This window comes from Antechinus flavipes, chromosome 1 (genome assembly GCF_016432865.1).
Source record: "Antechinus flavipes isolate AdamAnt ecotype Samford, QLD, Australia chromosome 1, AdamAnt_v2, whole genome shotgun sequence".
In the NCBI taxonomy this organism is placed as follows: Eukaryota; Metazoa; Chordata; class Mammalia; order Dasyuromorphia; family Dasyuridae; genus Antechinus; species Antechinus flavipes.
Genome location: NC_067398.1, coordinates 667654818 through 667668600, shown reverse-complemented (window position 1 = coordinate 667668600; position 13783 = coordinate 667654818). Strand labels below are relative to the sequence as shown.

At 33.2% G+C, this 13783-nt stretch overlaps 1 protein-coding gene and 1 long non-coding RNA gene across 3 annotated transcripts in view; one reads left to right on the top strand and one right to left on the bottom strand.

Annotated features, from left to right (window-relative positions):
• Window positions 1–13783, bottom strand: part of LOC127545062 (uncharacterized) — a 44165-nt gene that overhangs the window by 8805 nt on the left and 21577 nt on the right. The window contains exons 2-3 of one of the 2 annotated variants that reach the window (XR_007949582.1): window positions 9613–9736; window positions 5903–5986 (exon numbers count right to left, since the gene is read on the bottom strand). This is a non-coding gene — a long non-coding RNA (uncharacterized LOC127545062). Of the gene's footprint in view, window positions 1–4892; window positions 5987–9612; window positions 9737–13783 lie in introns of those variants that run through there. The other variant, XR_007949583.1, reaches the window with a different exon arrangement.
• The window catches only part of MED26 (mediator complex subunit 26), a 113770-nt gene that overhangs the window by 81589 nt on the left and 18398 nt on the right, over window positions 1–13783 (top strand). The window lies entirely within an intron of this gene.

Sequence of the window (13783 nt, the reverse complement as noted above, 5' to 3'; positions counted from 1 at the left end):
GTGAGTTTTATTTGTAAGCTCCCCTCAGTCTGTCATTTGATTTATTTATATTTAGTTTTCTGTTTTCTAGGCAAATCCAAGGGAATGTTTGGATGATTTATTTCTTGTGAATAAAAGTAAACTTCTTTTTCACTAACTTAAGCCCCCATACTAGTTCATTAAATATTATTATATTTTATGCTCTCTGTAATTGTGTACCCTTAAAAAGACACTAAAATAATCTTTCTAGTTTTATGAGATAGGCATTCAGAATAGAAGTTACATACTTAAGGTGAAAACAAGGTAAGAATGAATACCAAAGTATGAGATGTTACTTTAAGAAATGCTGAGAGAGGAACTAAAGAGAAGTAAGGATTTATAATAATTACCTAATCATTGTCTTAAATTTAAGGCACATAAAAACTATGCTTAGTTATTGGGAGGGGGGAAACCAAATGTGTTTTGATTTGATTACTGAATCACTGTTAACAGTCTTTGAAATAAAACTATCTCACTGTTAAAATCTCTGAAAGATCTTAGACAATGGAGAAAGTGCTACAAAATTAGGAAAGGACAGATGCTGTCACATTCAGAAAGGAACAGAATCAATTGTCCAAGAACATTTACTTTGACAATAGGAGTAATTCTAGAATGTATTTAAAAGATTAATTGGTAAAATTTAGAAAGGGAATCAATGATCATAAAGGACTAGCCCTGGCTTCCACAAGAACAAGTCATATCAGACTAACCTTATTTCCTTTTTTGACAGGTTTATACAACTGGTAGATCAGGGGAAAGCTGTAAGTACAGTTTAGCTGAATTTTATAAATGCATTTGGACTGGATGACTTCTGGAGTCCCTTCAGTTTTTAAGAATGTGAACCAATGTTTGTCTGCCATGTAATTTGTGTGGAAAAGTTGAAGAGGTGTATAGGTAGGTTTGGAACTACTTTAGTAGCCAGATCATAAGAATAGTTATGAATACTTAAATTGGAACTTATTAGTCAGGAAAACCATGCTTTGCTTTATGCTGCTAAACATTTTTATCAATTTCTTGAATAGATGGCATATATAGATACATATTATGCTTACTCATTTTGTACATGACAGAAAGCTGGGAAAAATAGTTAATATCTCTCTTGACAGTAAGAATGAAAAATAGATCATCCAGAATGGTTTGACAAATATGATTTAAAGTTTACAGGGGTGAATATAAATTCTTACATTTTATTTCAAAATTAAAAGATATCTGTGGATTTAGTGGACTTGAAAGCAACATAAGTCATTAAGCAGCCAGAATGCTAAGTTAACTCTAGGCTGCATTAAAAAAGGAATAGTTTAATGGAATATAAGGAGTTTGTAATCCTACTGTACTTTTCAGGCACTGTCTGGAATATCTTGTTCATTTGTGAGTGTTACATTTTGTGGTGAGATAGACAAATAAATTGAACAACCAACCACAATGATAGACTCAAAGCATGTAAAGATTGGGGAATGTTGAGATGTTTTGATGGAATGAAAAGTAGACTCTGAAAGACTTGTGTATCTTATGTATTTTAATTATTGGGCATCTAGGGGGCCCAATGGATAGTGTCTAGCTTTGAGGCAAGAATACCAGAATTTAGATCCAACCAGACACCTATTAGCATCGTGATTCTGGACAAATCACTTAACCTCTGTTTGCCTGGGTTTTGTTATCTTTAAGATGGAGGAAATAATATGCATCACCCAGGATTATTGTGAGAATCAAATGAGATAATTGTAAAGTGCTTATTAGTGGTGCCTATCACTTAGTAGGTTCTATATAAATGTTTCTGCTGGTATTTTGGAAATTTTAGGTTTGAAATAAACACTCTCCACTGGAGCTATACAATGATAAAATATCCTGCTTTGATAGATAGTTGTTTCCATCTCATCAAAAAACCTTCAAATAAAGGCCACTTAGTTATGTTATAGAGGGAATTATTTTCCAAGTATATGTTGGACTAGATGGTAACTTAGGTTGCTTTGAATTCTGAAATTCTGTGATTGAGGGTAGAGGAGGTAAAGAAGATTTTAAATAAAAGAAGTCTTTTAATGGCTTAAGGAGACCTGATGCTGGGTAGAGTGTAGTATATTGTTCAATATGAGTTTACTGTTTTAAGTTTTTTTTTTTTTTTTCCCCAATATGCTAACATGTAAAACCTAGGGAAAAGCTTTGTTTTTCCTCTTTGGAAAAGTCCCTTGCTCAAAATTAACCTTGAATGAGGGACTCCTATTTTGCCATTGAATGCTTGGAGCACATAATTTGATATTTAAAAAAATGTTTGGGAATTACCGTGAGGTAGAACTGTGTGTGGGATAGAGCTTTTCAGATAGGCTTGCTATGACTGGTTAATTCATTCTATTATTATTCAAAAGTGTTAGGGGAGTAGTCTTTTTCTCCTCTCCTCTTCCCCTTTCCCTTTCCCTCCCATCTTCCCTGTTTCCCTCTCCGCCTACTCCCATCCATATATTAGGCATGCTTCTGAAATTCCCCCAAACAATTACTTTCTCAGATATCTCAGGTTGCTCAAGGATACACAAAAGAAAGAGACATCTTTCATCATCATGCGGCTTTGGAGAAGTGGCTTCAATAACATTTTGGCTTGACCTTGGGTTTTATGCCTTGATATTGCATTAGTATATTACATTGCTTTCAAGTAATAAGTATCTGATAAGTACTTGTTTATTCAGTAGTCTTTTATAAGTGAGAGCATTATGCTTAGGGACCGAGGATTGAAATACAATTGAAATACAATTAAACAATCTTGATGTTCAGGTATTGACACTGAAGTTTCTGCTATTTATAAAATATTTTGCCATATAACCTCCCGGGTTCTTGAAAAATATGCTAGTGGCATGAAAACTCTAATACCTTTTACCAAGCTGGATGGGAGTTCGAGTCCATTGATTAACTGTCTATTCATAAGGACTACCTTAGCTAAAGTTCAGAGGCATTGGAAAATACTCATTTCCAAAACCTGAATCATAGAAGCTCAGATTTGGCTTGTAGCTGAACAGGAGTGCCAGATAAATGGCTAGGGTAGTCAAGATTTTCCTTTCATTCAAGAGGAAATCAATACCACTTCAGCCCAACTTCAGTCCACTCTGCTCTTGGAACTTTTTATTTTTTAATCATAAAGGTAGTTTTTTTTTTCATTTCATGTAATTTTTTTAATAATAGGTTTTTATTTTCAAAATACATGCAGATAGTTTTCAACATTTACCCTTGCAAAACCTCATGTTACAAATTTTTTTTCCTTCCTTCCCCCAACCTCAATTGTCAATCCTCTAGACAAGTAATCCCATATAGGTTAAACATGTGCAATTCTTCTAAAGATATTTCCACATTTATCATGTTATGAAGTTTAATTGATAAAATTTTTATATCACTTAGATTTTCCAAAGACCTCTCCCCTTAAGAATTATTCCTTAGAACAAATAAATTAAAAAAAAGAAAAGAAAGAAAGAAAACAGAGGGAAAAGACCAGTAAAACCAGTAAAAGATAGGCGAATAGAAAGTCATCACATGAAGTGTGACATGAATTCCTTCCCTACTCAAAGAATTAGGGAGAGAGTGGTAGTTTCTTTTCATTGTCTTTTTTTAGGGGCCACGATTGCTTTTTGGAATTTTGCAGCATTAATTTTTGATTATGTTATGGTGAGTTTTTTCCCCTTCCCACTTATTTTAATCATTGTATGTTTTGTTTACTTGACTCTGCTTACATTACTTTGAATGTAAGTCTTTCCATGCTTTTTTCTCTTTTGTCATTTCACACGGCACAGAAATATCCTTTTAAATTCATATACCACCATTTGTTTAGTAATTTTACAGTCTGAGGACATCTGTTTCATTTCCATTTCTTTGCTACCACAAGTGTGGTTATAAATATTTTGGTGTTTGTGGAACCTTTTGTTTTTCCAGTGACATCCCTGGGATGGGATGTAAGCTTATAAGTAGAATTTTCCAGGGCAAAAGAAAAGAGATTTTCCACCAAATTGCTTTCCAGAATGGTTGTAATAAATCTTTCATTTGCCTTCATTAACATTGCAGTGTTGTAGTACATTGTTGGTGAAGTTGTGAACTGGTCCAGTCATTCTGGAGAATTATCTGGAACTATGCCCAAAGGACTCTAAACTCTACCCTCTTTGACCCAGAAATTCTATTACTTGCTCTGTATCTGAAAAAGAGATTAAAAAAAAAAAAAGTGTTAATAACACTTTTTTTTGTAGTGGCAGAGAATTTGAAATTAAGGGAATGCTCATCAGTTTTGGGGTGATTGACAAATTGAAATATGATCCAGGCAGAATACTTGTGCTATAAAAATAGAATGGTTTCAGAAAAATCTGGCCACGCTTATAAAACGAAGTGATCAAAATCAAATGAACATACGGGGTAATAGCAGTATGATTACCTGTGAAAGACTTAGCTACTATGATTAAGACAACGTTTGAAAGGACTCATGATGGTAAATGCTTGTCTATTTCCAGAGAAAGAACTAATAAACTCTTTAAGCACAGATTGAGGCATGTTTTTTTTCTCTCTTTCATGATTACCCTTTTCCATTCTTCCTTCTCCTTTCCCTTATCTCCCTTTAAAGTGAATGTTAAAAATAAATTAGAAAAATAAAAAAGTAAACTTTCATTAGTCTGCTTTTCTTTTCTTTCCAAAAAGCTTCCAACATTAACTTTTCTTGTCTTTTATCATCTTTGTGAGTTTGTTAGAAGTGAGTTGAATCTTTGGATTGTTTAGATTTTCACTTTTCTTCTTTCATAAAATTGTTAATATTTTGCAGTTTTTCTTTTGAGAACCGTTTGCTTATATCTGTTGAACACTTGCATGGCTTTTGGTCTTATGTGTTTTTATGTTATATCTATCTGTCACATATACCAAATCATTATCTGAGAAATTTGTTGGAAAGATTTTTTTAAATATTTAAATATTTCCCTTCTATCCTGTATATATTTTGTTTATGCAAAGGCTTTTCAATATTCTTGAAATAAAGATTATCTGTTTGCTCTTTTATAATTTACTTTATTCCTTATTTGGTGAAGAATTCGTCTTCCTGCACATCCATTAAAGATATCAGACAAAGCAAAAACAACAAAATCTGCAATAAAACTCCCTTCCTCTCTTAATAAGAACAAAGTAAAAAATGCTCAGCAGAGATCAAAAGAATAATCTACAAGAAAGCAAAGATGAACACTCGTGAATATAATGTTTCCTATTGTAATATATATATATTTTTTGAAATGGAAACTTATTGTTATATATTTTGAATCTTCCCTGATATTCTGTTGGGCACATGACAATGTTTTGTTTTTTTATTTTCCTTTTCTGCCTTTTTTCTATTCTGTTTTTTCTTATTATATTTAGTTCAATAAATTTTCAAAGTACACTAGCAAAATGGAAAAGGACATGCATTTTTTTTTAAATTAGCAAGTCAAAGTAAGAAGAAATCTTGAGAATTACAAAAGAGGTAAAAAAACTAAAAAGTGATCAAATTAAAAACTGTTTATTTGAAAAGACAAACAAAATTGGCAAACCCTTTCACTAATCTGAAAGTAAAATAGAAGAAAAAGCAGAAAGTCAAATCAATAAAGAAAAAGATAAAAAATTTAAGATCATTACAAAACCAGAAGAAATAACTTTTATCGGAGTCTAAAGGTCCATAGTGAGTAAGAAATCCCTTTATCAACATTTTTATTTCTTAAATGTTTTTTTGCTCCCAATTTTGTTTTTTTACATTACCATAACAATCTATTTTCCTCTGAGCTCCTAACCTAGTGAACCATATTTTGTAACAAGTAGTATTTTTAAAAGACAAAAAAAAACAAGCACAGACAAACACAATGACCTTCAAAAATTCTGAAAATATATGCAATTCTTGTGGCCTTCTCACCTTTGTCAAGAAATGGAGTTAATTTGTCCTGTCATCTTTTTTCTTTTGAAGCCATGCTTTTTCTTTATACTTCTGCAAAATTCTCTTTTGATTTTGGTGGTGATGGTGGTGGTGGTGGTGATGTGATGATGGTGAGTTTTTACTCACCATAAGCATAAATTAACAAAATAGACAATATAAGAATTAATAAGTTGAATCTGTTTTTTTAAAGATTAGGAAGTCCAAAAACTACCTTAAATTAAGTACCAAAAAAGAAATTGTTAAAAGTTATAGGAGAAATAAATTTGGAAATCAAAAAATAGAAAAAAAAATTAAAATTTTTTTGAAAAGATTAGAACAATTGATAAGTCTTTAGATATTATTATTGTTATTATTAAAAGAAGACTCACCCCTCAAAAAATTAATAAAAAAATAAAATAACCAGGATAAAATCACAGCAAAACTAGAAATTTTTTTTTGAAAAACAATTATCAGAATAAAACTGAGAATATAAAAGAAAAATAACCATGCTTTCACAAATACAAACAATCTAAACTGAGAAGACCAAATAGAGAAGAGAAATAATAAAGCCTCAAAAAAAGGAAATATAGCTAACTAGATATAAAGATATTATTGTCAATCTCTTTTCAAGATCTGGTTCGTTTACCTTTGCAATATTTTTCAAATAGGTTTCCCTTCTTTGCTTTGATAGTGCCAATATTCTGGGTGCTAAGACTCATTTCATGCTTGTTCTATTGTAATAGCCTGCTGGTATTTTGCCTATTAGAAGTCTCTCAGTCCATTCTCCATTCAGCCAACAAAGTGGTTTTCTTAAATTATGGATACTACCATATCCATCTCTCTTCCATCCACCCTCCATTAAACTTAAGTGGCTCTCTTATCACCTCCATAATAAAATTCAAAATCTTCAAGTCCTTCATAACCTAGCAAGCATCCTCTTCTCTCACATCTGCTTATGCTTTATTCTATATCTCCTCCCTTTCCCAGCCCCTCCTTCCAATTTTTCCATCTTGTAATATTGAAAACAAGCACTCTTATTATTTCCTGGACAAGACACTCCATCTCTCTCATGTCTGGTCATTTTAGAAGAAAATGTTGCCCCCATACCTGGAATACTCTTCCTTGGCTTCCTTGACATTCCAATTAAAATCTCCTATCAAAAGCTTTTCCCAGTCCATCTTAATTCTACTACTTTCTCCCTCCATTTAATTGTTTTCTCTTTTATCTCTACATTGCTTGTTTATACATTTTTGTTTGCTTGCTATTTCCTTCATTAGATTGTGAGTTCCTTGAGGGTATGGAATGTTTTAACAGTCCCTGGAAAATAGTAGCCACTTAATAAATGCTTCCTTCCCTCTCCCCCCTCCCCCCTCCCCAGTTTGTTGTATATTGCTTTTTTTTAATTATAGCTTTTTTATTTATAAGTTATATGTATGGATAATTTTACAGCATTGACAGTTGCCAAACCTTTTGTTCCAATTTTTCCCCTCCTTCCCCCATCCCCTCCCCCAGATGGCAGGTTGACCAATACATGTTAAATATGTTAAAGTATAAATTAAATACAATATAAGTATATATGTCCAAACAGCTATTTTGTTGTACAAAAAGAATCGGACTTTGAAATAGTGTGTTATTAGCCTGTAAAGGAAATCAAAAATGTAGGCGGACAAAAATAAAGGGATTGGGAATTCTATGTAATGGTTCTTAGTCATTTCCCAGGGTTCTTTTGCTGGGTGTAGCTGGTTCAATTCATTACTGCTCTATTGGAACTGATTTGATTCATCTCATTGCTGAAGATGGCCACGTCCATTAGAATTGATCATCATATAGTATTGTTGTTGAAGTATATAATAATCTCCTGGTCCTGCTCATTTCACTCAGCATCAGTTCATGTAAGTCTCTCCAGGCCTTTCTGAAATCATCCTGCTGGTCATTTCTTACAGAACAATAATATTCCATAATATTCATATACCACAATTCATTCAGCCATTCTTCAATTGATGGGCATCCACTCAGTTTCCATTTTCTGGCCACTACGTAAAGGGCTGCCACAAACATTCTTGCACATACAGGTCCTTCTTTAAGATTTCTTTGGGATATAAGCTTAGTAGAAACACTGCTGGATCAAAGGGTATGCATAGTTTGATAACTTTTTGAGCATAGTTTCAAATTGTTCTCCAGAATGGCTGTATGTATTCACAATTCCACCAACAATATATTAGTGTCCCTGTTTTCCCACATCCCCTCCAACATTCTGCATTATCTTTCCCTGTCATTCTATCCAATCTGACAGGTGTGTAGTGGTATCTCAGAGTTGTCTTAATTTGCATTCCTCTGATTAATAATGACTTGGAGCATCTTTTCGTGTAGCTAGAAATAGTTTCAATTTCTTCACCTGAGAATTGTCTGTTCAAATCCTTTGACCATTTATCAATTGGAAAATGGCTTGTAAATCAAAACTTTTTAAACTTTCACAACCTAATTTAATATGGAGGTTGTGAAAAAAAATTGACAATAGTAAAAAGTTTCTGAACATGCAACAACCAAAAATTAATTCAAAGTCAAGTGTATAATGAATCTTGAGTTATTTCTGGCAGCACTTGCCCATATTCTGTCATACAACTTCAATGCAGTCTTTATTCTAAACATACAACATGCACATTTTGCACTGTGCCATCACACACAAGGCCAAAGAATGCTACCAGAAACACTATGGCTCAGATTCAAGATAAGGTTTCATAAAAATTTCTCGAGCCAAAATTGGTCAACTTTTAAAGATCGTATTATTTTTAAAAATTAGAAAAGATGTATCATATACTTTTCACAACTATGAAGAGTATTTTGTTAATAAAACAAAAGATTAAAGGGGTAATTACAAAAGATAAATAGATAAAACTGATTAGCTTCTGTATAGTCAAAATTAATGCACTTAGGACAATAAAGGGAACTAATTAATAAGGGGGAAAATTGTATAAGATTTGTTGGCTAACAATTTGATATCCAAGATATGTCAAATTAACATATATACAAACATATATGTGTGTGGGGAGGAAATTGGCCATTAATTAGTCATATATATTTATGTAGCTAGTCTCCACTATATAAAGTGTTTAAAGAACATGAATAGTTCTCAAAAGAGAAACCACATGAAAAAAAAGTTATAAATCACTAATAGTAAGAGAAATGCAAATCAAAACAATCTTGAGGTTTTACTTTACATCCTACAAATTGGCATGCTTCTTCTCTTTCTCCTTCCCTCCCTTCCCCCGCCTCAAAAAAAAATTTGCCACAATCCATGTTGCTGAGATTGTAGAAGGATAAACCACACTTCCATCACATTATTGGTGGGGCTGTGAATTCATGCATCCATTTTGGATTGCAATTTGGAATCATAAAAATAAAATTAATATATACGTGGAGCCATAGATTCCAGTACTAGATTTATATCTTAAAGAATCCATCTGCCAAAGTATTTATAATCCACATTTCTTTTTCAGATAGCAAAGAATTGGAAACAAAGCAGATGTCCATTGATAATGGATTGGCTAAACAAATTTTGGTTTATAAATGTAATGGAATATTACTATGTTCTAAGAAATGATTATGTGTATTGAATGCAAAGAAGCATGGAAAGATCTTTATGAACTAATGTATACAATAATTACACCAAAGATCAAGGAAGACCGGAAGAGATGAGAGAGGATACATACCTTTGTGGAGACGATAGATCCACAGATGTTAACCATAACATGTTTTTGGACAGTGTGTTGATCAGTTGTACTGATTTAATTTCTTCTCTTAAGAAATACTGTTTCCAGTGGAATGAATGGCTCTCTAGGAGGGTGAATGGAATGGATAGTTGATATAAATATGGTGATGGAAGAAACAGAAGATTCCAAGAAAAACTTTTAAGTTAAAAAAAACAAACACATAAAAGAGCCATGCATCATTATAGTGTGAGTAATGCTTGAAAGAGGACATGACTTTGTGTTAGTATTTGAAGGGATATTAATGGAAGAGAGGAATTAAACTTGTTCTGCTTCCTCCCAAAGGGTCAAAGTAGGAGAAGAATTGGTATGTTAGATTGTCACAATTAGGCACAATTGGAAGCAAATCTTCCTGTTAGGGTGATCTAAAAGAGGAATTGATTTCCTGGGCAATTAAGGATTTTCCTGACCAGGTGCTCCACCAAAGCCTGCATAAAATTTTGTTCTATGTATCTTAGAAAGGATTCTCTTTCCATTAAGGGTGAACCACATAGTCATTGTTTCAAGACTCAAGTTCTTTTCTTCTGATTCCCACTGGAAGTGCTTCTCTCTCTTTGGGATACAGACCCAGTTGTGACACTGCTGGAACAAAAGGTATACACAGTTTTTCTCCAGAATGACCAAATCAGTTCATAATTCCAGCAATAATGCATTAATGTCCCAGTTTTCCCACAGCCCTTCCAACATTTTCATTATCTTTTTCTTTAAATGAAGAAGAAATTGTAGAGTACATCTATAGTAACATGGAAAAATGCTCTAAATAACTATTGATTAGAGAAATGTAAATTTAAACCACTCTGAGATATTATCTTACACTTACCAGATTGGCTAAGATGACAGAAAAAAGATCATTGTTAGAGAGGATGTGGGAAAACTGGGACACTAATACATGTTTTGTGGAATTATGAACTATCCAATCATTTTGGAAAAAAACTTCATACTCTGATCCAGAAATGTCACTCCTTGGTCTGTGTCCCAAAGATATAATTAAAAGTGGGAAATGTGCAAAAATGTTTATAGCACCTTTTTTTTGTATTGTCAAGGAATTAGAAATTGAGTGGATGCCCATCAACTAGGAAATGGCTGAATGAGTTATGGTATATGAATATAATGGAATAATATTGACCTATAAAAATGATGTACAACAACATGACATAATGGAAATAGGTTAAATATATACAATTCTTTTAAACATATCTCAGCTTGCTTGCTGTCTTGGGGAGGGAGGAGATAAGGGGGGAAAATTTGGAACTCAAAATAAAATCTTACAAAAATGAATATTGAAAATGTCCTTATATGTAATTGGAAAAAATAAAATGCTACTGGTAGGGAGGGGGTTGTGGAATAGTGAGAATGGATTTATCCAAGTTTTTGAAGCCAATTTTATATCAGAGATGGCACTAACATCAGTCAATTCTTTCTGTTGAAATGTTCAGTTTGTAGATAAGATTATATGTCAAAGAAATCATTTAGCATGGGGTTTTGCTTATTGAATGTGTTTGTCAACCTTATAATGAAATAGCTACTAATAAATACTTCATTGCATCTTTGATCTCATCTTATTTTCCATTGGTGCATATCATAACTCATCTATCTTATGTCTTCTCATCACGCTGCAATTCTTTGGTCTTAGCCAATGTGCAGAGGTCATTTCACAGTCATATTAGGCACTTTTCTAATCATTGTGCCAAGCTTTGGAAATGGTCAATTTAATGTGCATTGTTCAAGCACCTACTATGTTCCAGGCCTTTTGCCAAATACTGGAAATGAAATAAAAATTTGTGGTGTTCTTTTAAAATTCTTACTTTTAAGGAATCTAGTCTAATATGGAAGACAGCACGCATATAAATGTATAAATAAGAAATATACAGGATAAATAAAAAATAATTAGTATGGAGAAGATATTGGTAATAAAAGGAAAAAAATCAGGGATCTCATTTTCTAAGGAGGGAGACAAACATGAAAATAAGTATACATATACAAGATATTTATAGAATTGGTTCCCAATGAAGGCTCAGGATATTAATTAAGGGAAGGCCAGAAAAGAACTCTTGTGAAGGGTTGGAATTGAGCTGAGTTTTGAAGGAATCCAGAGAAAGTAAGAAGCAGAGATGATGAAAGGTGATCCCAACTGTGGGACAGCTTCTACATTAGGATAAATACTGGAGTTGGTTATTCTAAATATGGAACATCAAGTTATTGGCCAACATGGCTGACTTACAGACTGTATAGAGAACCAGTGTGAGAGAACTGGTTCCAAATAAAAATGGCCCAGGATATTGAAGAGCTTTAAATGCCAAATAAGATATGTAGTCTTGAAAGGAATAGGGAGCTACTGGAATATTGAGTAGATGTAGACCTTTGCCGTAGGAATATCACTTTGACCATTGAATGAAAATGGATTGACATAAAGAGAGAGATCATTTAGAAAACTATTGAAATAATCCCAGCTAAAAGTGATGAGACTTTGTAGATTGCCTTTGTAATTATAGATATAGGGAACATAAAGAAGAGATGTTTTGAATGCACAAACGAGTCTTGGCAACAGATTGGATAAGTGGAGCACATGTTAGTGTGGAGTCAAGGATGATACAAGTTTGTAAGTCTGGATGATTGGGGAGATCATCATTAGCTTTGACATTGCTCTGCATACCTGGTATGCTCTCCCCATGTCATCTCTGCTTTCATGACTTAGCTCAAATCTAGCTCTTCACAGTAGTTCTACCTAGATACCAGTAGTATCTACCCTTTTGAGACTAACTACCTCCACCAATTCTTTTGGTGTAAATAAATGTATGTGGGAAGGAGTAGTGTAGATGGATCTTATATGTAGTAAGGTTTGGAAAAGGGAAGGCTTTGAAGAAACAAACAAAAAAAATAGACAACATGTGGTGTTTTGCTTTTTACATGTTATTTGCATTGTTTATGTGCCATCCATTTCCAGGTGTTTGGGGACTTGACAAGTAGTTGTCAATTTGAGACTATACCATTGGAGAGATGCTAGGGATAGTTATATAGATCTGAGAATTAGCTGCTTAGAAATGAGAATTGAATTCATTGTGTACTTGATCACCAAGTAAGATTTTATTCAAGGTGCTCAGTTCAGAGTCTTTGTGGATATAACTGTATTCGTGAGTAAGACATGGATGGAGATCAGACAAAAAAGAATATGAAAAGGAGCAATTGGATGGCTGGAAAGAGAAGCACAAGTGAACAGTGATGTGGAAAAAAAAAAAAAACAAGCCTAGTTACAAAGAGTATCCAGAAAGAAGAGTTGATCCATCAACAGTATTTAATGCTATCAATCAATCAAGAAGGCTCAGGTTAAGAAAAGGTCATTAGATAGATAATAAAGAAAAAAATATAGAGTTTAGATGATTTTTCAGATGGTTTCTCTGAGTCATAGAACAATAGGATAATAAGGATTTTATTAATGGAGAGATAGATGTGTGTGTTTAAAGGCAGCAAGCAAATATCTGGTAGATTGGAAAAGATTAAAGAGAGAGGGTAGATGATATAATAGGGATGATCTGCTAGAGAAGAGTGAAGGGAATGGGAAAAGTGCATATAAAGGGTTTTACTTTGGTAAAGAGAAAAACTGCTTTCCTTTCCTGGTATTAGGAGTGCAGGAAGAGATAGTGAATGAAAATTTCCAAATAATGTGGAATATGGGAGAAGAGGGCTTTTGGACAGTTGACAGATGTTTGAATCAGTTGCTAAGTAGAATAGGATGGCAAATTTGCCAGAGAGGATTAGATTTACGGCTTTGTTACATGCATTCTCTTGTTAGAATTAAATGATATAAATTTGTGGCAGACTTATGTTTAACAGCACATGAAAAGGAACTAAGAAGATGAAAGTTATGACTAATATAGGTTTGGGGTTTTGGAAACAGAACCAGGATAAGTTTATGAAAGTAGGGAAAATTGTACGTTTTGAACTCTTTTCACCTAGAATTAAGAGAGGTAATAGAGAAGAATGTATCCAGTGTAGGAAATGGCCTGGGAATGAATTGGAGAGGTAAGGGGAACTAAGAATAGGGTTAGTCCTTATAGGCTAGGCTCCACTGAAAAGAGGCATTTCCTATTAAGTACTTGTACTTACTGAGTATTAA